Source organism: Dermacentor andersoni, chromosome 3 (assembly GCF_023375885.2).
Source record: "Dermacentor andersoni chromosome 3, qqDerAnde1_hic_scaffold, whole genome shotgun sequence".
Classification (NCBI taxonomy): Eukaryota; Metazoa; Arthropoda; class Arachnida; order Ixodida; family Ixodidae; genus Dermacentor; species Dermacentor andersoni.
The window spans coordinates 226,753,600-226,780,767 of record NC_092816.1 but is presented as its reverse complement, the minus strand read 5'-3'; the positions used below and the strand labels follow the sequence as shown (position 1 = coordinate 226,780,767).

The 27,168-nt window shown below is 48.2% G+C and overlaps 1 pseudogene; it reads left to right on the top strand.

Moving 5' to 3' along the window:
* Positions 1 to 302: 302 nt before the first annotated feature.
* On the top strand, positions 303 to 10,841 carry LOC140216636 (putative nuclease HARBI1; annotated as a pseudogene).
* Positions 10,842 to 27,168: the final 16,327 nt, after the last annotated feature.

The window sequence follows — 27,168 nt, the reverse complement described above, 5'->3', positions numbered from 1 at the left end:
TGCCCCATTTGGTTGTGGTCGCCGTGTTACATTTCTCGGATGTGGGGGCCTGCTCAGTTGCATTGGTAAGCAGTCTCTCGAGGTAAGCATTTGCTCCTGCAGTCCGCACCGCGACATAGACTCCCAGTGTACACACACCATAACTGGTGCTCCCCGTTCATTTTTTCCTGCTGCAGCCATGGTCAAATTGTGTTTGTGGCCTACCTCGGCCATGATTTGCTCAAAACTGAGACCAGCATATGTGCTTACATGGTTCGAAGTGTATGAAGTTGATAGCCGTACGGGGGGAAATGCCTGCAAAAATGGCTGCCAAAGGTGATGCCCATGAAAGCGACTTGTCTATATTGAGACAAAGTGGGACACCAAATGTGAGCCACACATTAGTGGCCCTCGACAGAAAAGAAACATGCAGGTTGGAAAGGAGTTAATGCTAAAATGCCAGATAGTCCATTTCGCTGTGTTGCTTGCGGCAGCAGATGCTTGCGTCACCTGATTGCTTCGCAATGGAAGTTGCTCATCTTCAACGGCTACTGTCGTTTCAAGCAGGTGCGACGCTCTGTCCAATCTGTTTGTACTGCTGTTTGTCGCTCGTTACCAGACCACCACATGCAACGAAGGCAAGCATTATGCCTGTAAGTAGGCGGCTGAATGTATCCTAAGAGACCCGTGTATGTGAATGCTCACTGTTGCCATATGGTTTGTAGCCAATGTATAATGTATTCTCTGAACACTATGTGGTGAATGATTGCCGTTTATTTTTGCTGTTATCTCACTTGGTTACGGTCGCCGTATTATGCTTATCGGATGTGGGGGCCTGGTCAGTTGCATTGGAAAACAGTCTCTCGAGGTAAGCATTTGCTCCTGCAGTCCGCACAGCGACATAGACTCCCAATTTACACACCATGATTCGTGCTCCCCGTTCACGTTCAGCCTTTCCTGCTGCAGCCATGGGCAAATTGTGCCTGTTGCCTTTCTCGGCCGCGATTAAGCACGAACGGAGACCGGCATACGTGCTTACATGGTCCGACGTGTGTGAAGTTGGGTGCAAAGGCCCGCAAAAGTGGCTGATGAAGGTGATGCCCACGAAAGCGACTTGTCCATATTGAGACAATGTGGGACACCAAGTGCGAGCCACACATTAGCGGCCCCCGAAAGAAAAGTAACGTGCACGTTGGAAAGGAGTTAACGCTAAAATGCCGGGTAGTCCATGTCGCGGTGTTGGCTGCGGCAGCAGATGCCTGGTTCACCCGATTGTTTCGCAGTGCAAGTTGCTCATCTTTAACGGCGACTGCCGCTGCAAACAGGCGGGACACTGACCAATCTGCATGAGCCGCTGATTGTCGCTCGTTACTAGACCGCCATGTGTGACGACGACGGTGAGCCGTTTACGAGCTCGCGTCAAAGATTCCAGTGTATCTCGACATACAAATTTTATTTCTGCTATTGCACGAGAATGTACATACACTGCTTGTCTTCTGCCAATAAAGTCGCACGTTATGTTCACTCACTTGTGGCTTGTTTGTATGGGCGTCAGTAGAGGCTCTTTGGTCTCCTGGCAATTAGAACGCACCGGCTACGCGGCAGCCGAGGCGAGTACAGCGCGTACGAGCGGATACAAGCGTACACGACCGGCAAAAAGCGGCCATAATAAATAATGCTCTAAAAAAAAAAAATGCGCATTTCCGCTTCCTGTTTTAGCAGCGTCATCTGGCGTCCACCTAGGTAAGTTCCATGCGCTGCCGCTGCTTATTTTCGAACCACTGCGGAAGGTACAGTTTCCCTTCTCTAAAGTTGTTCTTTATTCTATGCTTGAGTTCGACCGTGGTTGCTGAGGGTCTCTACCTTCTAGATTTTCAATATATGCGGCCCGGGCTCCACTACGGTTGTTACTGATCCCACAGAATCATCTGTGATGTTATTTACAAGGTACACCGCCGTGACGCGCGATGAAAGCTACGATCCGCCGCGACTTAGCTGGCTTCTTCACCTACTAAATTGACCGTGCCAGCAGCCAGCGTCCGAACGTGAACAAAAACTCCATCCCTCTCCGCTTGCCGGCACGTCTAGGGAACACGCCTACCACACGCGCTAAGAAACCTCCTGCATACCTAGGAAGGATCATATATTCAAGGAGCAAAGGCCCCCAAATTTTCTCTCTCGCGCCCGCTCTTATTCGCGCCTGCGCACAAAAGACTGGCGATCCCTCAAATGAACGTCACAAGACGTTCATTTGAGGGATTGTTAGTCGTTAGAGTTACTAGTACAGTTTGCAGAACAGAATAATATGAGGATAATGAATACCTTCTTCCGCAAGCGGGATAGCCGAAAGTGGACATGGAGGAGCCCGAATGGGGAGACTAGAAACGATATAGACTTCATATTCTGCGCTAACCCTGGCATCATACAATATGTGGAAGTGTTCGGCAAGGTGCGCTGCAGTGACCATAGGATGGTAAGAACTCGAATTAGCCTAGACTTGAGGAGGGAACGGAAGAAACTGGTACATAATAAGCCGATCAATGAGTTAGCGGTAAGAGGGAAAATAGAGGAATTCCAGATCAAGCTACAGAACACGTATTCGGCTTTAACTCAGGAAGAGGACCTTAGTGCTGAAGATATGAACGATAATCTTATGGGGATCATTAAGGAGTGGGCAATACAAGTCAGCGGTAACTCCGTTAGACAGGATGCCAGTAAGCTATCGCAGGAGACGAAAGATGTGATCAAGAAACGCCAGTGTATGAAAGCCTCTAACCCTACAGCTAGAATAGACCTGGCAGAACTTTCCAAGTTAATCAACAAGCGCAAGACAGCTGGCGTAAGTACGTATAATACGGATAGAATTGAACATGCTCTCAGGAACGGAGGAAGCCTAAAAACTGTGAAGAAGAAATTAGGAATTGGCAAGAATCAGATGTATGCGTTAAGAGACAAAGCCGGCAATATCATTACTAATATGGATGAGATAGTTCAAGTGGCTGATGAGTTATATAGAGATTTATACAGCACCAGTGGCACCCACGACGATAATGGAAGAGAGAATAGTCTAGAGGAATTTGAAATCCCACAAGTAACGCCGGAAGAAGTAAAGAAAGCCTTGGGAACTATGCAAAGGGGGAAGGCAGCTGGGGAGGATCAGGTAACAGCAAATTTGTTGAAGGATGGTGGGCAGATTGTTCTAGAGAAACTGGCCACCATGTATACGCAATGCCTCATGACTTCGAGCGTACCGGAATCTTGGACGAACGCTAACATAATCCTAATCCAAAGAAACGGGACGCCAAAGACTTGAAAAATTATAGACCGATCAGCTTACTGTCCGTTGCCTACAAATTATTTACTAAGGTAATCGCAAATAGAATCAGGAACACCTTAGACTTCTGTCAACCAAAGAACGAGGCAGGATTCCGTAAAGGCTACTCGACAATAGACCATATTCACATTATCAATCAGGTGATAGAGAAATGTGCGGAATATATAACCAACCTTTATATATAGCTGTCATTGATTACGAGAAAGCGTTTGATTCAGTCGGAACCTCAGCAGTCATGGAGGCATTACGGAATCAGGGTGTAGACGAACAATATGTAAAAATACTGAAAGATATCTATAGCGCTTCCACAGCCGTCCACAGCCGCCGTAGTCCTCCATAAAGCATGCAACAAAATTCCAATAGAGAAAGGCGTCAGGCAGGGAGATAGGATCTCTCCAATGCTATTCACAGCGTGTTTCCAGGAGGTATTCAGAGACCTGGATTGGGAAGAATTGGGGATAAGAGTTAATGGAGAATACCTTAGTAACTTCAGATTCGCTGATGACATTGCCTTGCTTAGTAACTCAGGGGACCAATTACAATGCATGCTTACTGACCTGGAGAGGCAAAGCAGAAGAGTGGGTCTAAAAATTAATCTGCAGAAAACTAATGTTTAACAGTCTTGGAAGAGAACAGCAGTTCACGATAGGCAGCGAGGCACTCGAAGTGGTAAGGGAATACATCAACTTGGGACAGGTAGTGACCGCGGATCTGGATCATGAGACTGAAATAATCCTAATAATAAGAATAGGCTGGGGTGCGTTTGGCAGGCATTCTCAGATCATGAACAGCAGGTTGCTATTTTCCCCCAAGAGAAAAGTGTATAACAGCTGTGTCTTACCAGTAACCACCTACGGGTCAGAAACCTGGAGGCTTACGAAAAGGGTTCGACTTAAATTGAGGACGATGCAACGAGCTATGGAAAGAAGAATAATGGGTGTAACGGTAAGGGATAAGCAGTGGCGTAGCAACAGGGGGGGCCGGGGAGCCGGGGGCCCCGGGTGCAAGGGGCCAGTGGGGGGGTGTCATATACGTCTGAAGACACCCCTCTTTCCGCCGGCTACACCCGGGGGGGGGGGGGTGACAGAAGACCTATGGGCCCCGGGTGCCAGACGACCTAGCTACGCCACTGTGGTAATGCGCTGCTGTTCCGGCGTTCTGCCTGTCGCTTTGTGACGTTTCCTCCCGATATGCTTGTGCAGTTTCGGTCGTTCATTTCAACTGCTCCATTTATCGTCTGCATTGGAAGTTTGATTCTGAGTGCAGCAACTTCACATTGCTGGCTGACATGTCTTTTCGGAAGAGAGTGCGCTGAAGGCAGCCGTGGACTTAATATACCGCGATATAATCACGTGGCACGTGTTGGACAGTGTGTGTGTTGGTCCCACATATGGCCGGTATGGGACATCCCGTTGAAAACATCCTTCAGATATCCATAGGATTAAAGTTTTGGGATTGTGTTTAGATCCCAAAAGTTTAATCATGTGGATGCCTGAAGGATATCTTAAATAGGACATCCCGAAATGAATGTCCTCATGTTATCCACTGGACGTCCCGACCGGGACTTCGATGTTCGGATCTAATCGGGATGTCCAGAGGCTATTCGTGGTCCAATGGGAGAATAGCACAATAGAAAACAGCTTAGAACTGACCAATCTTAAATGGAAAAAGGCGGAAGCAAATGTTCCAAAATGCACGTCCGCGGGGATAGACGAAATTCCAATCAAGTTAATTAATGAACTTGGCCCAAGGAGCAAGGAAGCGCTGATAAAAGCATCGGAGGCAGTCATAACAAATAAGCAAATTCCGCACAGCTGGAAACGGAGTAAAATGAATTTGATTTTTAAAGGGAAGGTGATAAGAAGAACATAAAATCCTTCCGACCAATTACGATAACATCAGTTATATATAGGCTGGTGACGCAGGCGGTGAAATTAAAAATGCAGTCATGGGTAGAAAGTAATAGAATACTCGGAGAACTTCAAAACGGGTTCAGAAGTGGCAGGCGCTTTGATGATAGCCTGTTCGTGCTTACCCAGTGCATATAAATAGCTAAGGCGGAAAATGGACCTCTGTATTTAGCCTTCCTGGACATAAGTGGTGCATACGACAACGTGAACAGGGAACTCCTGTGGAACGTATGAAAAGCTGAAGGTATCGGTCATGAGGTAATTGATTTTCTACAGGAACTATATCGAGAAAATAATGTTGAAATAACATGGGACGGAATTAAGAGTACGACAACCGTCGAGGTTCACAAAGGATTAAGGCAAGGTTGTCCTCTATCACCGCTGCTGTTCATGCTTTATATGATAAGCATGGAAAGAAGGTTACAACGAAGCAATCTACGGTATAATTTGTCGGACAGATTAGGCGAAAAGGTTGTTGAGCAACGACTACTGGGTTTAATGTATGCGGACGATATTGCACTGTTAGCAGATAGCCTGGAAGATTGGCAAACTCTGGTTAATTACTGTGGGTACGAAGGAGACAGTTTAGGTTTCAGTTTTAGTGCAGCTAAGTCCGGTGGGATGTTTTTCAACGATACAACTGATCAGGACCTTACAATACAAGGCCATGAAATACCCCGAGTGGCCGAATTCAAATATCTCGGGGTACGGATAAACAAAGGGCAGATGTACACGGAAAAGGACGAACAGTTTCTCATAGCAAAAGGGCGAAGAGATGCCGGGATAATGAAATATAAGGCATTGTGGGGGTACAACAGGTTTGAGGTAATGAGAGGTATTTGGAAGGGAGTAATGGTGCCGGGGCTTACTTTCGGGAATGCGGTCTTGTGTTTAAGGGCAGAGGTTCAGTGGAGACTAGAAGTAAATCAGGGAGCTGTGGGAACATTAGCACTAGGTGCCCACGGGAAAACCACAAACGAAGCAGTACAGGGAGATATGGGCTGGACATCGTTCCAAGCACGGGAAGCTCAGAGTAAAATCCTATACGAAAAACGTCTGAGGAAATCGGACGATAACAGGTGGGCAGCTAAGGTGTTTAAATACCTATACAGAAAGAGCGTTGACTCACAATGGCGGAAAAGAACTAGGAAGCTAACGAGTAAGTATGCCAGACACGAGGACGAAGAAAGACAGAGCATTAAACGACAGGTCAAGAATGCGGAAGGTAAAAATTGGATAAATTCAATGGAAAAGAAGCATAGTGTGGAACTATATCGATACTGGAAACAGCAGATCAGGAAGGAAGCGTTTTATGATAACTCAAGAGGCAGTGCCCTACACTTCGAAGCTAGATCAGGATGTCTTAAAACGCGGAGCTATAAAAAGAAATTTAACGAAGAAGAAGACGCATGTACTGTGTGTGGTAAATATGTAAAAACAATGGAACACCTCATACTAAAATGTGATGGTATCAAGCCCGATGTCGATGCGGCCACAGTCACGCTTGCTGAGGCCCTAGGGTTGAGAGATAACAATAGTCATGTAAATAAATATGCGGTGGAAATTAGCAAAAGGCGATTGGAGGATTGGTGGCTCAAAAGCAGAGAGGTGACATAAGGGGAAAAGGGTAGGAAGACTTATTTAAAGAAAATTGAGAAATTCAATAACACGCAACCCAGATAAACATAAAGATTAAAGGCAAAATAAAAATCTGAGCATGGTGGCAACTGCCATCGCCCCGTTTCAATGGGGACGCTCCTACCTTCCATCCATCCATCCGTCTGCTACTCTACGGTTGAATGGTGCGGCGTTGTAATTAGTACAGCGGCTGTTGTGTTGCGACGAACTGCTTGTCTAGTTGATTATTTTTGCTAACACAGTGACAGTGATGTTACAAGGCTTTCATCGGTCACTTGGCTCCAAAAGCTGACTGCCCGAAATTTAAAAAAAATGTCGGAGCGTGTAGTCCGCTGATCTCTAACATAGCGCTAAATAGCCGCTCATATTGCCTATATGAAGCTGATTATAATAAATCACATTGCTTATAGAGCTCATGACGTACACAACAGTTTCATTGTATACGTTCTAAAATTCGTTTCTGCGCTCTGTAGAAACTTGAAACACCGTAATGTTCGACGACAGAACGATTACCATGCACTCATTTTACTCTTATAAAAAATTAAGTTGTCCGTGAATGCGTCGTGAGTTCAAAAATGAATTACGCGCACAGCTTCACTGCGTAAGCATCTTAAGCCCCACCTTTATGCTGCCGCCGCACCACACAGAAAAGCTAGCTTTACAGTTTGAAAAGAGCTCCGTGACACGATTAAAGGGCTGCAGAGCAGCACGTGCGTATTAAAGCACTGGGATCGCTTTTGCACGCTTTCTACTGAGCTATACATCTAACGACAATAAAAAGAAGATATTCTAACCTTTCCTTCAAACAAAATCGATCAACCTATTGCACTTATGGGGCGGAGGACATACTCGCGAGTACTTTTGTTATAATTTTAGCAGATCATATGTCTTTCACTACGGCCCACAGCAGTAAATCCTAATGTCATCTACGACATTAGGCTATCTGTAATCAACTAAAAAAAGCTAAATTATCCTACGAATCTTTTAAAAGAATTTTTCCAGTGTCTTACGCAGGCTATAAGGAAAGGAAAATTTATGCCGTCGATCTAGCATTGCAGTTGCCACCTACGCTCGTTGTTTACATTGCTTGCACCGCTCCTCCTCTTCTAGTTTCACTATACAAACGCAAAGCATTCGCAAATATCTGTTTTCTGGTGAAAATTTGTGAATTTATTCATTTACCGCCAATACAAGGGCTTTGTGCCTGCCGAAATGGCAACACGAGTGCTGAACAGATCGGAGAAGCAGACGACAGCGAACAGGCCATAACTAGTGCCACTCTGCTCGTTCGTTCTGTCCGTAGCGGTAAAAGGAGCGAACTAGACTAGGCGTGCTGGAGCAGGGAGATCTGTGCAGGTCTGGAGTTCAGTAGGTCGTGCTCCGTAGTGCCTAGGCAGAGGAGCAAAAGCCCCCAGATTTCCTCTCTCGCGCCCGCTCTTGCTCGCGCCTGCGCACAAACGGCTGGCGCAAGCAAGAGCGGGCGTGAGAGAGAAAATCTGGGGGCTTTTGTTCTTTGAATGCACGACTCTGCCTAGGCACTACGGAGGAGGTTTCTTATAGCGTCCTCGATCACCCGCACTGGTGCGCACCGGGGCGCCTTGGTGCGCACTTTCATCCTCGATCAACCGCACCGGTGCCCACCGACCGTCCTCGATCACCGGAAGCGCAGGTTTTCCGTTGCCCCGTCTCGCACCGAGAAAATCGGCGGTACGCCGGGGTGTAATCCCAGCAAGCCCTGCGGGACGCTCGACGCGCGCGCGCATGCCGACTGCAGTACCAGTTGGTTCTTTATTCTATGGCAGTACCACGGGCGCTCTGGTCCGATAGCTGCGGCATGGCTGCGGTTGCAACGGAGTTGACGGAGTTTGCTAGTGGAGATGTCGGCAATGAGAAAGGAAGCGCTGCTAGTTGCCGCAATCGATGAGTTTTTTTTTCAAGTTCGTCTGACAGCGAAGACGACATGCTGATCGACCTCGTCCAAAAACAATGTGGTGGAGAGCGGCCGAAAGTGGACAGGTTCGTTGAACGGGTTGTCAAGTGCCTCGACGACACCGGAGTAAGGAGCCTGTCTATTTGCAATTGCTTACTGCTGCCAAAGCATTGTGTAATGCCACTGCCATGTGAGATGTTGTGTCGTTTACTTGCAGTTCCGAAAGCATTTCCGGGTAAGCAGGAGCGTCTGCTACCGGCTGATTGCGGATTACGAGAACTCCAGTTTTTATCCAAAGCATCATGGAGGCCCACATGCGCAAAAATCGGCTGAAGAGCACGTTCTTTCGTTTCTTTGGTGAGTTGTTTGTCCCTGTTTGTTTCTAAATAATTCTAGTCAGGCACCTGCATGCGTGACAAGTTCTTTACTTCGTCAGGTTTGCAAGAAATAAAATTACCGAGCGAGCCGTCGCCGTCATGTTTGGAATGGCGGAGAGCACTGTGAATGGAATCGTCGAACATGTGGCGGGCTTCTTGGACAGCATCAGCGCGGATGTGATGCGCTTCCCAGACACGCCTGAAAAAGAACAAAAAACAAAAAACAGAGCAGCCAGCGCCAAGTTCGAAGAAGTAAGGTGACGGTGTTGTCATAAATGCTTTTATGGGGCAGTTGTTTATTTAAACCTTCTTTTAAAATATTAGAATCCAGAGGAGTTTGTTTCTGGACCACTGTTTGCTGCTTGTTATGCATCCCGCAGCATTCGATATCTCGGTGAGAGAGGCCAGGCCTAGTTCTCTCCTCTTCAAAGATGAGTTTCACAAATGCGCTACAATTAAGAACATGGCTTGCAAATAAACCATGCCTTGAGCTGTTAACTTTTGACAAATGCTCTACGTGTCCTTTGGAGACTGCATATGATGTCGAATTGAAAATATATGAAAAAAGGAATAATATGGAAGGAATTGTATTTTAAGTGCAAGGTTTAATCCCTCCTTTGCCCTGCATGCTTTTAATTCTAATCAGTCCTCAGGCTAACAAGTTTTATGGGAACAGTCTCGCCGTGTTTGCTTTTTAGACACCCACTGCTTTTATTCTCTTGTGAGCACTACCTGTGCATACTGTAATCACAGGTAAGGCATTTACCCAGTGTTAATTTTCTCTCATATGACTGGCCATATTGTAGTTCTTCACACACATTTTAGCAGCTTTCTTTTTCATATTGCGTATTTAAAAATAGTTAATATTGGTATTTCAGCATGCTAGAGAAAGTAACTGGGAAGGTAAATTTAAAACCCATTAATGTTTCACTGGCTTCAGATTTCAGGTTTTCCAAATGTATTGGGATGTATTGACGGGACATGCATAGAAACGAGGTGTCCAGCCGGGAAGATTGCCTCAACATATACAAACAGGCACGACAAGATGTCATACGGCGATCAGGCGATTTGCACTGCTGATCGCAAGTTTGTGGATGTGTTCCTTGGCCCCACAGGCATGATGCACGACGCTGACACATTTAAGCGCAGTTTTGCTTTATATAAACTGCCAGGAGTTTGTGAAGGCAAGTATCATCTGCTTGGTGATGCTGCCTATCCACTTCGAGAATATCTTCTGACACCATTCAGGGACTATGGTTCCCTGACCCCTGAATGTGTAAAATATAACTTGCGCTTGAGCCAAACACGAGTGCGCATTGAAAATGCTTTTGGCTTGCTGAAAGGACGTTTCAGGCAACTTTTGTACTTGGAATTCTGGACGGTAAAGAAGGCCACATTGTTCATTCTTGCATGCTGCGTACTCCACAACATGTGCATTGAAGGAGGGGACAATGGCCTTGACTATGAGGATGTGGGTACCACAAATGCCAGCAGGCCAAACCCAAATGAAATGCTAGCTTCTGTAGACTCAAAAACAGAAAAAGTGCTGAAGCAGCTAGGAGAAAAAAAAAACGGAAGCAAATTGTACGGTACCTTCAGACCATTCAGTGAGCCACGACTATGTAGTACTGAATCTGGCTGTTCATCTATTTTTTCGGTTTAGCTTCATAATGTCTTCCATACCTCTTTCCTGGCCGTAAGAAAAATGAGGGTTCATTGCAGGTTCACATTATTATTTCCTAGTGGAAATTTTACATTATTTGTATTAGCATGCAGCACGAGAATAATGCAGGCAATTGAATATAATATCTTATTACATTATGGTGTCTTTTCGTAGTGGTGACAGTAGTCCTGCTTAGATAACAAGTGAATGAAGGAAGCTGTCAAAACAGATGTTTAGAGCATTTAAGGAATTTTATCATTTTCAAAGATATTGTTCCGGCAGGTTTTTTGTTAGTAGTGCGCTACAACAAATTGTCTGCTTGTAATTACCATGTAGAATAACACAGACGTGTGGGAGGTAAGAGAGAGTGTACGCTGCATTTTAATGATAGCTGCACTTGCTGCTGTTGACCAAGTATGGCTGAGGGAGGGCCACCTGTACACTGCATTTCCATGCATCAGTGCCAAGAGACTCATGGTTATGTGCTACACTTTCATATTCTCTTTTTGCTAAGCCACCCTTACCATGCCTTGTTCTCGCAGCTTGTTTTGTACAAGTGATCCACAAATAAATATTCTTTACCTTACCTAGGTTCTCTGTCATCTGTCTTGAGCCAGACGCAGTGAGTTACAATAAAATACATCATGAATACTCACAAGGTGTATCGTTCAATATATTTATTAAATATTATGAACAGCAATAAAATGGAGGATACAATATTGACACGTGTACTTATCTTTATCGGGCGACCACGCATTGCCGCCTAACAAATGTTATCACACAGCGCGGGACGCGCTTGCATGTATCCGAAGTTTCTGGAAAGTTATCCGCTGTCTATTGTCGCCGAACCTTGTGTTATCTGATTTCATCGCCTGACGCGAATGGTGTAGAACTCTGTGGAAGGCACGCGGGTCCCAACGATTAGTCTGGAACGTTCGACGACTCCTCTATAAAAGCCGACGCGCTTGACCCGCTGATCAGATTTTCGACGATCGCTGACCGTGTTCGCCGCTATCGTTGTGCTATAAGTGTAGCCTGTCTTGTGGGCACAGGTTCGTCCAATAAAAGTTAGTTTTGTCGTTCACAGTATTGCTACTGTGTTCTTCTACGTCACCACGACGTTACAATATGATTTAAAACGTGATGATCACAACAACACATTGCACAGCATTGCCACGTTTGCCTAAGTGGTGGTAAGAAAAATGCATAATGACGTGCTTCGCAGATAAGAGGTAGACTAAATGCACACTCATCTTGTCCTATTCTCTGTATCTCATCCTCCGGGCTGTTTTATGTTCTTTTAGCCAAGGACCAAGTACAGATGTCGTACACTATTTACTCCAGGAAGAGGCTGCTACTGGAGGCTGATTTGGTGCCCCCAGCAGGTGTTTGAACAGCTCCACCTTCTCTTTGTGTCGTCGCTCTCGCTGCTTTTCTCTATATTCATGAATTTTCTACATCATTTCCGGGATGCTTAATTTTGATCTTTTGGGTAGAACTGTGTAATTTTGCTTCTCTGATCTATACTCAACCCTTCCTGGTCCTCGCAAAAGCTCAGGTTGAAAACTGTCGTCTATGGATTTAATCTTGGCCAATTCGTCGTCAAAGGAAATTTCTGTGGGCTCGGCACTTGAGGTTGCATCGTGTTTTTTTTTTTTTTTTTTTTGCTTCAGAGCGCCTCTTTTTTATGGTCTTAAATCTGTTCTGGCACTGCTCTGCAGTTTGGCAGTGTCCTGTTTCATCTTCTATATGTAGAGCAATTGCAGTCCACATGGCCTTCTTGTTCTTAAATCTTTTCATCGGGCCCACTTGGCTCAAGTAATCATAAAATTTGTCCAGAAGGACCCTTGTTTCCCCTTCACTTCATTCACTTGTTTGAGGAATCTTCGCGCCCTGATCATTTCTTTCATCAGCATCTAGTAATGAGAGAACAAATTCATGCACGTAAATAAATGTACAAATGGCTGTGTCAGTACCATCCAAGAAATAATAGCCGCAAAAGTGACAATGGCAAGGGCTATACATGTGAAAGAAAGCTAACTGTCGACTGAAACATACCCAGTAAAACATAATAAAAATAATAATGAGCCCCATTGGCACGAGTTGAACCCAGTAGGTCAACTGATTGGGCTCATGAATCCAATTGCGCATTCCTTTGGGCCCAATAGGATGGTGCGCCATTTATTGGTGTTATTGGGTGAAGTTATTTCCAATTGGAGGCACTGATTGGGCTCAAATGACTGAGTTCAATGGGTGGCAAAAACACTACTGGTGTTTGACCAGTTATTTCAGTTAGAAATTTTCCAATAGGGCCTTTCTTTTAGTGGACATGCATAGTTTCAGAATGCCAATTATATGTATTTCGTAACGAGTCCCGTTTCTGCTACACTATAGTCTGCTCGGTGGGCGACATACTTGGACGTCTACAAAAAACTCGAAGAAATGCAATACTTGCCAGGGCTGCTAGGCAAGCTGCTGCTCACAATTCCTGATGGTCCTGCGACTGCACTCGGACCATCGGCTTTCGCATTGCTGTTCGCACTGCCGGTGATCGACTCCACCAACGCATGCGGCTTTGTCAGATCTGTAAAGCGTAATAAATGATTTAGTATAATGATTTGGCTTCCCATATTTGTACTACTAGAACTTGCTGGGAGCAGGTCGTGGAAGCGCATCGCGCTGTGCTGCTGACAATACGCTCGACTGCCCGCGCGTACGTTGCTAAAAACGAATACTTACTCGCCAGAACATCGTTCATTTCATCCACAGACATCACCACATGATGTCTCTTACCATTAATTATAAAATCTATTGGTGTTTGATTGCAACCAGGTATGTCGGAGCACGCAGTTTGACAAGGTTCGAGCTTGCCGCGGATGCTCAGCAACTGTAAACAACTAGATGTGCGCGCGCGCGTGTTCGTGCACGTTTTGCGCGCCAGGGGCAAAGTGGCGCTGCATGCAAGCACCCTGCACGGGGTGCAGTTTTGTCGTCGATGTTGACCCTCAGCAGTGCGCCACCACCGCGGTGCAAAGCGCACCATTCTGGTTTCGGGGCAACCCCGGGGCAAATAGATCGAGGACGCTAGTAGCGCGTGTTGTATGCGTTTGTCCCCTAGACAGGCAATTGAGGCGCAATCTATTGCATTACTCACTGAAGCGCATCAGTTACCCCTGAGGCTGCAAGCAGATCAGAGAGCTCTGTATCACATTGAGCGTCTGCACCGCGCATCGAATGGTCAATCGCTCCTTGATCGTCTCATTCACCGCCCGTTATCTCGCATGGGAAAAATGGCTGCATTATTTATGGATATCACTACCATTTCTGAACATGCTGCTTCAGATACGTCTCCGCCTCCAAAAGGTATCACGAAACACGTATTCCCCATTTACCTCACAGTCCCTGACATGCACAAAAAGTCTAATATAGCTGTTTCGGCAATATTCCAATTGGCTCAGTCTCACATGTTCGGAAAGTTTCCAGATTATCTTCAAGTTTTCACAGATGCATCTGTACACAACGACGGTCAAGGCGCTTCTGCAGCTTTTTTCTGCCCTTCAACTCAAGTACGCCGTATCTTTCAAATACCTCATCCAACTTCGTCAACAACTGCGGAACTAGCAGAGATTAATGTTGCACTGAAATACGTGCAAGAGCAGTTAACTACATCGAAGGTTGTCATCTTTACGGACTCCCGTGCTGCCCTTAGCAGGTTACGACGCAGTGAGCTTGATTGTCCACTTGTGCGCAGCATTACTGACTCTGCGAGCAAAATTACATCACGCTCAGTGGCTATGGTGTTGGGCTGCTGAGCACGAGGTCGCGGGATTGAATCCCGGCCATGGCGACCGCATTTCGATGGGGGCGAAATGCGAAAACACCCGTGTACTTAGATTTAGGTGCACGTTAAAGATCCCCAGGTGGTCGAAATTTCCGGAGCCCTCCACTACGGCGTGCCTCATAATCAGAAAGTGGTTTTGGCACGTAAAACCCCATAATTTAATTTAATTTTAAAAATTACATCACGTGGGGTATCTCTCGTTGCTCAAGGGATACCTTCACACGTAGGAATCGCAGGAAATGAAGAGGCTAATCGGCTCGCTTCAAGTTGCGCTCATAACAACTGTGACTGCCCAGAAATTTTGTGCAAGCTTGATGACGCTCGTCTGCTGATTCGCCGCCACCTACTCAACAGCATCCAGATCAGCGCGTCGCAAATGAAACGTTCCCGCCCAGTGTTCGTGGTCGAGGCTTGCCTCGTCGCGCTAGAGCACGACTGCTCGAGCTGAGGGTTGGTTGCGCGAACGTGCACGACCGTTTGTACAGGCAGGGGCGTGTGGCAAGTCCATTGTGTACGTCTTGTGGCTGCTACGAGACACTTCAGCACTTTATTATTTAGTGTCCCGCTTTCAGTGTGCAGCGCATGTCGCTAGTGAGAAACTATCATCTCCTTGGCCCGCGGCGTGCGACACTCGAGGAATGTTTATACCCCAGTGGTTGTATACCTAACGTGATCAGGCCCATCGCGCCCTTCTAACCTTTCTAGAGTTAACTAACTTAGGTTCACGTTTGTAGCGTGAACATTCAACATTCTGTAGTAGCGTGACCTTCAGTGACCGGGTCTACTGTGTGTGATCTGTACTGTGTCCTAACGCTTCTTCGAAGATGGGAGGGGGCGGGTTCAAACACCTTGTAGTGTATGTTGTGAACCGACTACCGGTGAAACCGTGATTGCGTGCAGCTGTACTTGGCGTCTCATCGTGGAGCGCACAATTAGCCGCATAGTGAACTAGCCGTGGATCCGATTGATAATTGTGGAGACTGTTCGACGCGGCGTCACTTTAATTCCGGCTGCACAGTCGAAACTCGGCAGAAGAACGTGCATGGTGCAAGGTCGATCCAAACAGGTCGCGAAGCTTCGGGCGAAAAGCGGTTCAGTACAGATTGTCACCGACATCAGCAGGGGGGCTTATGGGAGCAGCGATTGCAGCGCGGCTATGTTTGGAGGGAACAAACATTGGGAAAGAAAAAGCGTTTTTTTTTAAAAATTCAACCGAGACACAGTTAGATTCATGCAACGGAAATAAAATTCCTGGTCAATTTTATATATTGTGGGGACCCCTTTTGGGACCCCTGTCTCCTGTTCACGCGCGACTTGGGCCATTCGGCCGCGCGATCGCTGGGGACACGCAGTTCTAAGCCTTATTTTGGATAGCGTACATTCCCCGCGGCCGCTGGCGCCGGCGCGACGCGGAGCCTGCTGCTTGCGCGCGCGGCTCACGTTACGCCGTGCGCCGCGCGTAAGAACAGTGCCTGAGGAGCGGGCCTTTCTCGCCCTCTCTTCGGTTCCTCTCTCCTTCAGCATCGGAGGTGCGCGGGCGCTTTCGCCCGGACAGATTGACTTTCGGTGCTCATGGCTGTCGGACGTGCGGACCCCCTTGGTCCCGCGCCCCTCTGAGCAAGGCGGCCCCCTTTTGTGTGGCGAACCTGCTCGGAAGAGCCAGCGTGGCGGAGCAGACTTCCCGGGAGCTTTCACCCGTAGTCTGCGACTGCCACCCCAGTGCCGTATTCCTGTATCGTACTCGCATTTTGTACATAGCAGGAAATAAACCCCCCATTCGTTGGTGCCACGGCTGGAGTCGTCTCTACGCCTTGCCGGTGAGTCAGCGAACCCGCCGCGGCGCCCCTTTGCGTGCGCTGCGGAGTGGGGACGAGCTACGTGTCTCCTTAGACCTTAGCTAGCCGGGTCCGGGCACGTTAGCCCGAAGCCCCACATATCTGGCGCCCAACTAGGTTTCGGCATGGCGTCGGAGCAGGCCCCTTTGCGGCCCCCGTCGCAGCCTGAGTCCTTGGTTGCGGACCTTCTGTCGTTTGAGGCAGCGGACAATGCTGTAAGCTTCAGGGATGCTCTTCGTGGCAACCCCATGCTATCAGATGCCAAGTGCGACCCCCTAGGGACGCCCATTGGTCAGTCCGTTCGCCCAGCGGCACCCTACGGTCCAAGCAGCGTGAGCCCTTTAACTGCTCAGCTGCTTCGGCGTTCTGCCGAGCAGGAGCCATCCCGCTCCGCCGGCGACTGCGATCCGCTATCCGGCCTCAGTTGGCCTGGAGGGCAACCTTTTCGCAGCACCGTCGGCCGGCCTCCCATAGGCCCGCACGACATTTCTCCGCCGTTCGCCGGTCCCTTAGGGCCACGAGCGGGCACATCCCGGCAGGCACCCTGTGAGCCTCGCCCGGACCAATTGCCGCTGCACAACGCAGCCGCGCAGTTGCTATCATCGCTGATGGAAATGGCGCAATCTCAGGCTAGCGTCAGGCCTCCCGTGGTGGACCCTAGTCCCCCTAGGCCTGCCCTGCCGAGCAACTTCAAGGTACATATTCCGACGTAGTGGTCGGGCCCATACCGAGTGGAGACCAAAATGTCGCCTCTTGTGTATAAGCTGGTGGACTCAAACGGTAGACCATCCGGCGGTCCAATGAACGTTTCTGACCTCAAACCTTTCGTTGCCAGAAGCAGCAACTGGGAAGAGGAAGAGACACAGCAAGCGCAACCGAGCAAGACGGCGGATCTCAATCCGCGCACTCGCCGGTATAACTTGCGAAAACGCTCTTAGTCGCCGCTTCTCGCTGGTAAGCAGAGGGACCTTATTCCCCGCCGAGCTGGCAAGCGGAGAGGTGTGACTATAGCGTGAATGCACGGGTTAAAGCGGAAAAAAGGCACTCATTAGCCGAATAAGACGTTTTTTCGTAGTGCGCAGCTTCTGCTGAGGGCCGTGGTGAACCCAAGTGATCCGCGAGCCCGCCGGCGTGAGCTGTGAAAGCCGACCTAGCCGTTGCCTTACTGCTCGCGCCCGGTGAACTTTATCCTCCAGTGGCGCTCGAGTGCCATGAAAGGCACGGTTAGCGTTTCAGCGCTGGCCGGAGGGATGCATGAGGCTACCATAAGCCCAATATGCCCCTTTCCGTGAGCCTCCTCCTTCCCTCTGGCAGCCGCCTGCAAAGGTGAATGCGCCAGAACGATGCGTGATTGGCAAGCTGACGGATGCAGTGTGAGCTTCGTGTTCTGCGTGTTCTGTGTGTGAACATTGTCAGCGGAAGGTGAGATTTGCTTGTAGCGTTGTTATTATAATCGGAGTGCGATTAGTTGTGTGAAGTGTTGATTGTCAGTGTGGTGCCAGACGGACGACAACAATGAAGCCGTCGCAACACGCCTCGAGGACGACGACCGACTCGCCCAGGTCTCGCGGGAGCCGTCGCCGCCGCCGCGGGCGCCTCCAGTCGCAAGCCGTTCGAGAGGCCACTGCGGTCGCACTCGCTCCTGAGACCACAGCACGACCCGTGGTGCAAGCTGGCGCTGTTACCACCTCCGCATCCTTCCAGGTGCGGTCGTTGCCGGTGTCTCCACAGCCAGCTGCCCGTTTGCCTCCACGCCGCCATGTCGCTACCTGGGCCTTCCAATCCGGTTCCGAAGCACCACTTTGCTTCGTGTCGACGAAACGGTGGAAGGAGCAAAGAAAGGTGGAGAACCACATGAGCGGGCGAGAGATACCCCGCATTTTCCGCGGCCGCACGCTATCAGCCATGGTCGAGGCCTCGGGCGGAGCCGTCATGGCCTCGGACCCTTCGGCAGTGTACTGCGGCGTGTGCGGTGTGCTGCGGCTGTGTACTGCCCATGACTCCAGCGGGGTGCACAAGCTTCACGTGAGGGGGACGGAGCCAGCTGCCGAGGAGCCCGGGACGGATCCAGCCCCACAGGTGCTGCAGAACACGGACCCGGACGTCAACCCGGCCCTGCTGCGTTCCGTTGTCGGCGCTCTCGCTTCGGACCCTGTGTTCGCGGCGACCATCGCGGCAGCTGTGCAGCAGGCGACGGCGCTGGCGCCCCTCCACAACTCCGTCCTTTCTCCGGAAGCCGGAGGCACCGACCCCGCGAGCGAGAGTCTCGACTTCGACATTTTCGCTTGAGAAAATAGAACAGGTCAGACGTCAGCTTTGCCTTTGATTCCGGTCGGCTCCCTCATGGGCCGGCCCGAGTCTTCAGGAGGGGGGGGATGTGGGGACCCCTTTTGGGACCCCTGTCTCCTGTTCACGCGCGACTTGGGCCATTCGGCCGCGCGATCGCTGGGGACACGCAGTTCTAAGCCTTATTTTGGATAGCGTACATTCCCCGCGGCCGCTGGCGCCGGCGCGACGCGGAGCCTGCTGCTTGCGCGCGCGGCTCACGTTACGCCGTGCGCCGCGCGTAAGAACAGTGCCTGAGGAGCGGGCCTTTCTCGCCCTCTCTTCGGTTCCTCTCTCCTTCAGCATCGGAGGTGCGCGGGCGCTTTCGCCCGGACAGATTGACTTTCGGTGCTCATGGCTGTCGGACGTGCGGACCCCCTTGGTCCCGCGCCCCTCTGAGCAAGGCGGCCCCCTTTTGTGTGGCGAACCTGCTCGGAAGAGCCAGCGTGGCGGAGCAGACTTCCCGGGAGCTTTCACCCGTAGTCTGCGACTGCCACCCCAGTGCCTTATTCCTGTATTGTACTCGCATTTTGTACATAGCAGGAAATAAACCCCCCATTCGTTGGTGCCACGGCTGGAGTCGTCTCTACGCCTTGCCGGTGAGTCAGCGAACCCGCCGCGGCGCCCCTTTGCGTGCGCTGCGGAGTGGGGACGAGCTACGTGTCTCCTTAGACCTTAGCTAGCCGGGTCCGGGCACGTTAGCCTGAAGCCCCACAATATTCGTGACGAGTTAGGAAAATACAAGTTTATTCCATTTTATTATTATTAATAAATGCATTTATTTTCAGCGCCCATCGTTAGAGGGGGCGTTGACGCCACTATCACTCGGATCACTCGCAATGCAATGCACGTCTTGAAATGGGCAGGAAGGCGCAATCGTAAAGTTCACCTGTTGAAATACGCCCCCCTCACAGTTTGTGCTTTCTTGCTTGTCGAAGTTTGTCTGAATTTGGTGACGCGGGTAGCTTCATCGCTTCTTAATCTGTTCAGTTAAAAGTAGTGAGTTACGACCTCCAGATAATTGTGTGGTTCTCGTGCGACTGCGCCGGCCGACGAGCTTGGCGTCCGACGATAGGATCAGCACTCTACACCTAAAGCTTTCGTCGGCCTCCAAAGAAAGTATGTTTTGTGCAGGGGTGCGATTTCGACAACCGTACGGATGGCTTTTCCTGCATCGCTCTCCGCGCTGAAAGCTCAAAACGCCCATCAAGTCGAATGGCGGGGCATTTGAATATATAGCTCCAAAAGCAGGCCAGCAAAACAAATTTCGCGCCTTCGAAAACAAAATGACGTCACTTCTGCTTTTAACGGACATGGCGTCACATTATTTTTTCTTCCGCTGGAAGTGTTCCCACCACATAAAAATGGCGCTAAGCCCCATGAACCGCCGATGGACCGCCATGTTTTGAACGTATGGGCTCCTATGGAAGCTTCGCTACCAGGTATATTTACCTTGCATAGTGGACTGTGTTCTACTTTAGTCTTCAGATTTGTCCTGTTGCTCATCCTTTCCTCTTTCCCCCCCTCCTTCCTATCTTCCATTTCTGTGTTGCTGTCACCTCCCTTCAGAAGAGTAGGCAGGCGTTGTGCCCCTTCCGGTGGCAGTTGCCAGTCTGCTCCTCGCTTTCCCTTTCCTGTTAACTGTGTATATGTGTATATGTGTTCAAAACAAATAATAATGATAGACATGCCGGCGTTGCGGAGTGCGGTTTACCCTCCGCCGCTGGCTGCCTGCGCGGTGAGGCAGACCTGAACATTGCCCCCGAGGGCATCGTGGTCGCTGCGCATGCGTGAGCTGAGAGAAGGTGAGAAAGGAGAACAACTCTTTTTTGCAGGATGTGACATCACTTTGTTGCTTGTTTTTACGTTTTTGAAAGAGCTACTCTCGAACGTAGATTAGCCATAGACAAGAACGGCACCGAGAGCGGCGCTGCTGCGCCGGCGTTGAGAGCGCCGCATGCGGGGCAAAATTCAACTAGCGAGTGGTACGCCTCTCCCATCTTTCGTTCGCATTGCCTTGATTGCCTCATGCACTGCGCGTGTTATGGGACGTTTCGTACCGCGCGCGGTGTGTGCCTACGTGCGTGGACGTTTTATTCGAAGGACGATATACAGTCTGTTTCACACTTAGGGGAAAACTCGCACGCATTGCATCACGATGCGGCCAGCGCTTGAGTGAGGCGGCGGCAGCAGCTCGCGCAGGCGCTCGAGGGGCGGGGTCTTGAACGGCGTCATCTGCTACGGCGGCGCGCGCTGGCCGCATTGTCGGGATGCGTTCTGCTGTCAGTTGCAGTGCGCCGATGTCATCGTTACTGCGTGAAATGAGCCGGTATTCTTTACTAAGCGTTGTGCGACGCCCACTGATACGCCTTGAAGGTAAGTTCATTTCTGAAAGGTGCAGGGCAGTCACAGACGACGTACTGATTCCATACATTCTTGACGCCCGTTCCTGGAAAGCGACTATATATTGTAACAAGATAGGCAGCCGATCCACACTGCTCGTGTTGTGCGAGAACTGCTGGAAGATCGCGCCGTCACTCTCTTGGAGTAACCAGCTCAATTCCCGGGCGCCAACATAATTTAAAATGTATGGGGTTCGTTGAAAGTATCGCTGGCGCACGATCCCTTTTATCAGTCGACCGAGGATAGGCTTCGATCCACCATTGTCAGCGACTGAGACGTGCTGCGAATAAACACATCTCTTATCAAGTCACTCTACACTTCACTGCCTTCCAGGATGAGCGCTGTCATCGCTGCCGCTGGGGACATGGCGAGATACCAAGGGCGCTATTCTGGACATACCGCCATTTTCTTCGGTGCGTGACGTAGGCGCGACGCAAACAAAATGGCGCTGGTGGCCCAGTTTTGCTTACGTAACGTGACGCCAACTTGACGTTTCGCCTAAGAAACTGAAATGAAGGCACTGAACGTAAGGTTCTAGGTAAATCAAAACAGTTTCCCTCTACAGTAAAAATAAAGCAGCTAGCTGAAGAGGTACGATTATTCCGTATCAAAAACGTCTCTTACTTCCGTCGTCTACTACGTGAAAGCTATCGTTTTATAGAGCAAATATGTTAGTGTATTATTAACATACAACACAAAATAGGCAGCGTAAAAAAATTACAATTGAAGTGAGAATGTTAACTTTGAAGGTGTTAAGATACGATCCACGTGATGACGTCGTCTGATACAAGTGAAACTATGGCCGCCGCGAATCGCAGCATGTCGTTGAACCGCCGCCCGTACTCGCCGCGCATGAGCGCCGAACAGTGGCAACTCATGCTAAACTACATAACATCTAACTCGACAATGGGCCGAGTAGCCTCCTATCTGCGCGCCGCCAACGAATGTGGCTAGAGCTTACGAATAAGCTCAACGAGGTAGGCCCTGCGAGCCATTCGCCACAAGAGTGGCAACGCCTATGGCAGGCACGTGTGGCAGCTGCGCGGGCGAAAGCTGCCGAACAGGCGGCTGAAATCAGGTTAGCGATCGGTTCAATGCGAAGTGTTCGTGCCTTTACGAAGGTGCGCTTTAACATTACAGAGGTACCGGCGGAGGGCCGCCAAATTTGGCTGCTTCGCTGGGGGAAGACGACGCCCAAGTACTCAGTATCGTTGGCGTTGACTCCGTCTTAGGCTGTGGCGGCCCCTCCTTCCCCAGGCGCCGATTAAGGTCCCCTGTTAGCAGCCAAGTGAGAAACCATGCTCATGCCCCTTATCCGTGTCAATGACTTTGCGGAGTACCATATCGCTGCCTAGCAGACACGCAATTACAAGAATATTATAAAGTAGTACGAGGAAGACCTCAAGCAGAATGGAGATAAAGTACATATATTTGCATATATGTATCTCCATTCCAAATGCGACCGCTTTTTGCATCTACACAAATGACGGTACAGAGATGCCTGTTAAAGAAATGAGTGGAACGACAAGCTGCAAGATGCGCTATATAAAAACAACAAATGAATGATGCGGAAAATTTTTAACGCTGTTTATTACCAAACAACAGTAAAAGCAGCATCACAACACTGCATAATATGAAAATAAAAAACAGTTAACACAGCACCACAAGTGTAGATATCAGTGTGTAGATTGCATAAAAAATAATCACAGTTGCACTTTTATATCACTGAACTTTCAGAGTAGAGTCATCAGAAGTGAAAACACTTTACATTCCATACAGAATAGTGCAGAATGCTTTATCATAGAGATGGGGTTGATATGTGGAAATTCCTATAAAATCATATGAAGGCATACAAATATCTATGCACACCTGAGTATAGGTGTGCACTCAACATATTAAGGTCCCTGAAATAAAGCTGGGCCCTCGCCTATGTCTTCTGTCATAGGCGAGGATCCACCTTCTGCTATAGTGCAGTGCTGGAACATCAAATGAAATTATTGTCATTGCAACACAACACAACATACAGGCCAACTCCACAGAGGTTGCATTAAACAGAAACAAATTCTTGCATTTTGCACTAAGTGTGCTTGCCTTCCTTTCTTGGCCAAATCCCATCATATTACAGATTGCACGTGCAAGCCTCGCATCACAGACTGCCCGTGCAAGCCCCCAGCTTGAGCCAGTGCCACAGGAGCGTGGAGACGTTGCGGGCAGCATAAGTATCGCGGCACTGCAAGAGCATGATTATGCTTCTGCGACAGTGCCAGGTTAGTGATGGTCCCGATAAAGAACTTGGTACATGAAGGTATCATGTGACAAACTAGTGATGGGGAGTTGGTATTTCTTACCAGTGCATACACTAATGCTGAATAAGTAATGTAACACAAATGAACGCTTATTTTTCCATGCGGGCATCCAAAATAGGCATGCATGTATTTATCTCGTGACAATAAGCAGCTGTGAGCGGAGTGGTCCTCTTTTCATGCTTAATAGTACTTTTACATGCTTCATGATACCTGGAAAAACTGAAACGTGGCCCCAATTTTAATTTAACAAAAGTTCATTGTCTGTCTGTCTGGCCCCAATTTTCCATAGGCATTTGTTATGCACAAGCATAAGTCATAAGCATAAGCACCTATACGAGAAAAAAAAAGTGGAAATGCAGCAACCGAGTGTTGCACTTACAGTCAAACTGCCTCTACAGTCAAACGATTGTTCAATGGTACTGCACAAGCGTAGACTGGCCAGCCAGTCAGTGCTTTCTCAGAGCGCAAAGTGACAAGATGAGCAAGAGAGATCAGCAATACCTTGCCAATGTCACCACTTTGCGCCATTAAAAGTCTCTTATCGACGGGCCAGCCGACGCTCATGCGGTGCTGTTAAAAGAATGAGACCCTTGTACTTTATAAAATACATTGCGATGCCAATGCCAAAGAAATGTGCACTTGCAAGAATAAAAGAAAAATAAAGAATGTGACGTTTTGGGCCCCATATGGGTCCCTTGATCACAATGAAGATGTAAGCATGGGCTCGTGGCAAATACGTTGTGAGTTATACAAACAGTTACACAAACCTTCATACAGAGGAACAATAAGTGCAGACCCTAGTCTCTGTTCCTGTAGTGTGAATACAGCATTATGTTAAATGCATGGTACAAACATTGCATTGGAGAGTATGCTAGGAAGTGTTGCGAAATAAACATGAGGTTAAATGCATATTTCTTACTTGTTCAACTTCTTATACAGAGAAGGCACTGCCTCCTTTTGTAAGGCTATTGTCCTAGTTGGAACATGGTGACCATGAAATAAATTGTCATAAATGTGGAGAAAAAAAGATAAATACATTTTTTCTGACCTGTGAAAATACAGCTTTGCAACACTTGTTTGTACTTTGTGAAGAGCATTCTGCTAAAAAGCATACTGAATATAAAAATGTACTATTCTTCATTGAGCTTTCTTAAGTTTGCAGAATGCGTGCACCAAACTACAGCTCTCTACAGGACTGTCACATATGAATACATAAACTATTTAATGTCTAGCTCACTTGCGAAACACCCATTTAGCAACTAAACATATATGGTGAATGAAAACCTTGTGCAAGAAACAGTGAAAGAAGAAATGCCAATGCACATGACATGCTGATGGTGAGAGCAAACAACCAGCCTTTGAACACATTTAGCTGAAACATCTTACGCAGATCATTCAAACTTGCACCGCAGGTACAATTTGAAGTGTTTTAAGATGTCTGCGACACAGTACAAAAATAATGATTTTCGTCGGTTGGGCCTTAGCACAGATGCATTAGCTCTGTGTGCACAAATGCATATACACTGCCTCAAGATATTAATTCTTTAATTACCACTATAAATGTGCTACACAATGGGAAGGATCGCACACATTAATCTGTGCATGAGTTGAAGTGCTCATGGATAAAGGCAACCCATGGGGGAACATAAAATTGTACTTTGTTAGTCAAACACAATTATCGAACTAACACACACTCATGAGCATTCACCGTTGTATGAGACATTGTTAAGATAGCCTAGACATCAGAAGAGAAAACTGACAGCCCATCTTCGCAGCTGCTGTCATTGAAAAGTTGTGTTGCCGGGTGGACAACAGTGCAAGTTTTGGGCCTTTTTACTGAAGAAGCAGTTGAAGCATTGGAGGCTACTTTCGACGATACCTCCAGTCGAAGTTTTATTTTATCAGACTTTTCATCTGCACAATCTGCCCAATAGTTAAAATTCAGTCGTCATATCTCATGGTGCATGATGATGTTCGCAGAATTCACACAAAAATGTTTAACAAGGCAAAACTGTCAGTCATATCAATCAATTTCTGCGCGGTAACGAAAGAGTTATTTGTTCTCATCCAAAAACAATTGCACTGTCAGAGGTGCCACAGGGGAGGGCTAGACCTAACTTGTCAGGACTCTCAGCAATCTTTAGTGTTCACTGAAGATACAAAGTCAATGCATGTCTCCAAGCCAACCTGCAAGCCACTGGAATGCATCTGCTGCAGCAGGTTGTTATCCTCTAGTTAAATATGAATGTATAGCAAATGCGTAAACTGCATTGGTAATACGCATGCTCATGAAAAACACACTGCAAAAGAAATATAGAACAAGTGAAGCAAAACAACAGAGCTTGAAATAACTAGTACATGCTTTTTTGGCCATGGTCATCTCTTTTGCAAATGAAATGATGATTTGCAGATGAAAACACATCCTTAAAATCCCATTAAAATGTATGCAGTTGTCACAGCAGGACACCGCCTGCATGCTGCCCAAGTACACCGAACCCTTCCACCCCGACAACCACGCGGCCGGATGACTGCAGTGCAAAGGATGCACAGCAGCGCCGCCACTCTGGCAGCAGACCAGCGTCGCACGCTAGAGGTGCAGGAGCAACACCTGCAGCTACAGACAGGCTTCGTGCAGCGAATTGACCAGAGCATGGCAACGGTACTATACTAAATAATTTTGTTTCACATGCATCCTAAAGAGTACAGTTTCATTGCCATTACTTTCAACAGATCGCAGCACAAGAGGTGGAGCAGACCCAAGCACTTCAGCAATTAGTCACCACCCTGCAGCACATGCTTGCAACTTTGCAAAGGCAAAACTAACTGTCATGTGAGTTGGGCATTGGTTTCCCTGCGAGCACATCAAAGCTATGAAAGGCAGTGCATAAGAAATGGATGCATGGTTTTCTCCGAATAAGCTGCTTTGTAACCATACTTCCCTGGATACAGACAGTGCATGCTGACCACTGCGCTGAACAATGAGACATGGTTGTCTTTTTATGAGCAGTCCAAGGCGACTGTTGCCAAAAGTAAACTGGTGAGCGCTTGTGATGTGATTTGGCATCACTTGGAAATTAGATAAACTTTGCAGTGCTGCAGCATGGGAAAACCTTTTTTTTCTTTTCACTTTAATTAATGCATAACTCGAGCAGTGCTGGCTGTGAAAGCTTGTGCGATGACATTTTATTTAATGCGTAGCAAATTAGACACTTACAAATCATCCACATCACCACTACGATGCCAGCATTCAAGAATGGCACTTACTTCTCGCTACGTCGATGAATGTGAAAGCAGTGCAGCCATGTCAGCAGAAGCGCGGCGACATCATGTGACCAGCGGTGTTCGTTACAAGGTGTGCACAACACAAGGTCGTGGGTTCGACTTCCATCAAAGGCCGAGGGTTCGTAGCCTTCCTGCATTATCGTGTGGTCATGACGCCAACACTGCGTTTCCTGCTTCATAAGCCACTCAATGCTTTCGCATTAAAACAAGGCCAATGAATGTGGACAGAGAAAGGACGAAATTATTAAACATGCCGTCCAATAGAAACGTGTCGACCTTGTAGTGCCGCTGTACCTATTTCATCACTGTGGCTCCCACAAGAATATCTGGGACTATCCTGATTGA